Source organism: Etheostoma cragini, chromosome 11 (assembly GCF_013103735.1).
Source record: "Etheostoma cragini isolate CJK2018 chromosome 11, CSU_Ecrag_1.0, whole genome shotgun sequence".
Lineage (NCBI taxonomy): Eukaryota > Metazoa > Chordata > Actinopteri > Perciformes > Percidae > Etheostoma > Etheostoma cragini.
Genome location: NC_048417.1, coordinates 3,448,921 through 3,453,370, shown reverse-complemented (window position 1 = coordinate 3,453,370; position 4,450 = coordinate 3,448,921). Strand labels below are relative to the sequence as shown.

The following is a 4,450-nucleotide window of genomic DNA, read 5'->3' as shown; positions in this document are numbered from 1 at the left end:
GGTGCATCCCAACAGTTTCAGAATAAAAAACATAAAAAAAATCAGCATGAATCTCTCGCAGACTTTTGAAACATTGACACTCTCGGACGTCACATTTCTGAAATGACAAATGAGAAAAACAGTGAAATCTGTCCATTTCTTTTTGAGTATGACAAATCAAACCAGAGAAGAAGAAAATAAAAAAAAAATAAAGAAAAAATAAAAAGAAATCGAGGCTTTTATTAGATTTTTTTTTTTTTTTACAAACACATCACTACATGGTCGATCAGTTACTGTTTTTCTTTCTTTTTTATAAATCTGTGGTTTTTAGAAATGTCACCCGAAATGCAAGGGAAGTGCATAGGTGTCACTGTCCGGCTCCGTCGCTGTTGCGTTTTTTTCGTCGCACCCTCTCTGCTTCCCTCGGCCGAGTTCTCTTCCAACATCTGGAATGTTTTTTCTTTTATAATATATATATTCATGTGTTTGTCTTCTTTTCTTTCTTGGAGGTTTACAGACGGACACTGGGAACACTGAACGACTGCGTGGAAGCTTGCAAAATGTCCACATGCATGATAACCTCATTCAAATCTCTAAAACATGTATGGATTTATTTAGAAGAGACAGTACCTGGTGGGTAGAAAGGTGCGTGATTATGTTACTGTACCGATGGCTGACAATGATGATCGCTAGGGGAGGATGTGGCCCAGCGTTAAAGGGCAACTACTGTTTTTTTTAAAATCTGGACCCTGTTTTCCTTCTGCCGCTGACAGACTCAGATTAATATTCTGTGTCTCACAACATTATATAAACAATCCCTTCAGAGATAGACATTTAAAACGTCTTTGAGACCTTTCTGTTTAACCAGAAACAGCTCTGATGTCGCTAGCGCTAAACCCACCAGACTCCATTTAAAAAACAACACTTTTAAGCTGTGTGGAGCCAACGTATTGTCACATATAAATCGGTAAACAATGTGTTAATTTCAACCAAAACTAGAGTTGTGATGGTTGAAAAAGTGGAAAAATGACCTAAAAACGTTTTTTTATAGATTTATTTTGTTTCTGTTAACTTTGAATAAAGTATATTTTACGATGCTTAAATTACTGTTTATTTACATGGAGTCTGGTGGGTTTAGCAAACGCAATTGCAGATGTTTTTATGTTTAAATAAAGGATCTTACTCTTTAACAGAAAGGCCGACCTCCTTAGAAATCCTTTCCATAATGTTGTCAAACACTTAGAATATTAATCTGAGTCTGTCAACGGCAAAACGAGCACTTTAGTGAAGGTAAACACAAGCTGTACATTTGCTCTTTTAACTCACTTTGTAGCTTGCTTCTCCGCAAAAACATAGGAAAATAGGGTCCAGGCGGAAAACAAACCGTAGTTACACTTTAAGAAGGGAACAAGAAAGAATAAATACTGACGATCTCTACACGAGAAGACGTTGCAGTTTGTTTGTGTGCTTTTTAAGCCCGTCCGCCGAGAGACGGATGGCCCTGACGGTGGTTTTTCTACGGATGGTTTTCAGTACGACGACACACGACAGAGCCACAATGTGATGGGAGGCCGGGACGCCGTACTGTCTCTTTAAAACAAACATCTACAGAAATGTTGCCTCCTAGCTAGTACAGACATGACAATATTCACTTTTGTTTAAAATCAGTTTTTTATACATTACTATGACTAGGTCTGTCAGGGCGAGGGTCCGGGTGTTTTTTCCGCCGCAGGTTGTGTTTGCGGCGTTTTGCAGGGGGGGGGAGGGGGGGATTTCTGTTGAATGCTTTGTGGCCGCTTTCACAGAAACGCGTGTGAAAGAGAAAGGTCCCATGGGTTTTTAGTTAATAGTTCATCTGGGTAGGGTTGGGGAGTTTGTCCGAGGCGTTGTGGCTGCGGGGGGGGGGGGGGGGGGGGGGGGGGGGGGGGGGGGGGGGGGGGGGGGGGGGTCGGTCAGTAGACCCAGGACACGGGGACCCACTGGCTGGTGGTGCACACCAGATCGATGGCCTCCTCCAGGTGCTTGATGGTCTCGTCGATCTCGTTGTTGATGATGGTCTGCTCGAAGTAGTGGGCGTAGGTCGTCTGCAGGATCTCAGACTCCTTCTGCAGCCGCTGGAGAGACTCGTCCTGCAGGAGGAGGAGGAGGAACAGACAGGCGTGAGAGAGAGGGAGGACAAGCACATACAGGCCTGACGGACCACCTTTCTAAGACCACACCCAGTGTATCAGGACCCTCACTCAGCCCAGGCTACATCCACTCTGCTACTGTTACGACAAAAACCAGCTCCGGCCACACAGACTGTGGACCTGGACGATTCTGCATCAGTAAAAAGAAAGACAATCAATTATTGCCGACTGATGGTACTTTTTGATTTTAGGGTCGAAGTGGAACCGGGGCCCCCTGCGTTGAGGAGTAAACATCTGTTTATGGGCGCACGCTCTACCAAATGAGCTACCCGGGCGCCCAAGATGTTTGTTTTTAAACCAAAATGTATCCCCAGTGTGGAAGGGCCTCTGGTCAGCAGAAGAGGAAGTGAATGACACCACACAGTGGCGACTAGCCACTAGAGGCATATAGAGAAGCATATGGCATGTAACACACACACACACACACACACACACACACACAATTATAAATAACACTCCCCTTTCAGGCTTTACTTACTGGCAGCGTTCGACACCACCTGGGCGTCTGAGAGGAGCGCCACAGAAACAAAAGCATGCAGCATGCAAAAAAAAAAAAGAGCAGTGCAGAGAGGAATGAAACACACGTGCAGAAAGAGAGAGCAAAAGAGAGAGAGTGAGAGAGAGAGAGAGAGAGAGAGAGTGAGAGAGAGAGAGAGAGAGAGAGAGAGAGAGAGGGAGAAATAGAAAGAGAGGCTGCTGTGTGATATTTCAACAGATTTCAACATGTCATTAAAGCTATAGTGCGTTGTTTCATGTCGCCCCCATTAGGAATTCTAAGTACGGACTATATTGTCACCCTGACCCCTTCTCCACGCAGTTGCTATAGTAATAGTCTATTTCCACGACGTTCCACTTCCGGGATTGCTCCGGTGACGCCGGGAACGCCGACTGTCCATCTTTTCGCCGATGTCCGTTAACTTCCTCTTTCTCTGTGTTGGCGTTCTAACCTCAGGTGGATTTATGAGGACTATGGTTACCTGGTCCTCAGATCTAGTTTCACCAAAACTAGTTCCCTCCAGAGGTTATTTAGCAGCGGCGCTGGGGCTCCGTCCGGCGCTTAGCACCGCCCAAGACGATTGTGATTGGTTTAAAGAAATGCCGATAAACCAGAGTATGTTTCTCTTCCATCCCAGAGGGCTGTGTGGACTAGCCAGACCCTCCTCCGCCGCGCTGTGGAGGAAGGTCTGGCAAAGCAAGACTACTTTAGAAGTGTTTAACGCTCCAAATAAAAGAGGACACAGGATTTAAAACCACAAAAACATGATGGACTTTTCAGAAGAGGTCATTATTTTGTCATTTTATGTCCTCTTCGTCTCCAAAGCTGAATGCTGCTGCTGTTCCTTCTCAGCGCTGACGTAAAGGTGGGAAGAGTCCAAAAATATTCTACTTCTGGTTAAAGTACTACTACTTGATGAAGTAAATTTGCAGATATAAAAATCTACTCAAGTAACAGTAGTCCATTTAAAATTGACTCAGAGTAAAAGTTATTTAGTTACTTTTTAACAGTGAGGGGAGTTATACTTTTTTATATTTAAACTTAATATCTTAATAATACGTATTTAATTTAATTGACGTCTAAAACTATGCCGAAACATGTTTGTTTTTTTACTCAGTAAATATCTACTCTAAAAAGTAAAAGTACACAAAAAAACTAATCAATTACAGTTACATAAGTAGCTGTAATTACTTTCCACCTCTGCATCACTCGCGTTTCTGTGGAAACCATGTAGTACGCACACTGAGAGGTCCAGAGAGGGTTGTGTGGAGCTGATTAAAGTCTTTTTCTTTTTTAAGATTTTTTGGAGACTTTTCCCCCTTTATTACAGCGAGAGTACACTGGAAAGGGGGAGAGAGATGGGGGGTGACACACAGCCGACATGGGGCAACTACTGGGTGAGCTAGAGGCCGCCCCGAGCTAATTAAAGTCTAACTAAGTCTTAATTAGCTTTACATCAACTCCTTTGGCAATGGCTTGACTGTAACGGATAAAGTTGCGCACTGTAGCTTTAAGAAGATGTTTTTTTAATGATGTTTTATGAATGAGATCTGCGGCCGTATCATAACTTAAATCATCTTTTGAGTTCGTTTGGTGAGTTCCTACCTCGCTGATGCCCGGCGTTATAGTGGGCGCGGCGATAAAGACGACGTACGGGGCAAACTCTGCTGTCCGCAGGACCTTCAGGGCCTGATGGAGAACAGGTGTTAGATGTTAGAAGTGTTTTTTATATACACACACACACACACACACACACACACACACACACACACACACACACACACAC

General features: G+C 43.8%; 1 protein-coding gene and 1 long non-coding RNA gene across 2 annotated transcripts in view; both read left to right on the top strand.

Moving 5' to 3' along the window:
• LOC117953115 (microfibril-associated glycoprotein 4-like) overlaps window positions 1–4,450 on the top strand; it is a 21,675-nt gene continuing 17,225 nt past the window's right edge. The window contains exon 1 of the mRNA XM_034885907.1: window positions 1–14. The gene's annotated coding sequence lies outside the window, so the exon portion shown is untranslated. The remainder of the gene's footprint in view (window positions 15–4,450) is intronic.
• Window positions 3,887–4,450, top strand: part of LOC117953153 — a 24,358-nt gene continuing 23,794 nt past the window's right edge. Inside the window, exon 1 of the long non-coding RNA XR_004658575.1 lies at window positions 3,887–3,897. This is a non-coding gene — a long non-coding RNA (uncharacterized LOC117953153). The remainder of the gene's footprint in view (window positions 3,898–4,450) is intronic.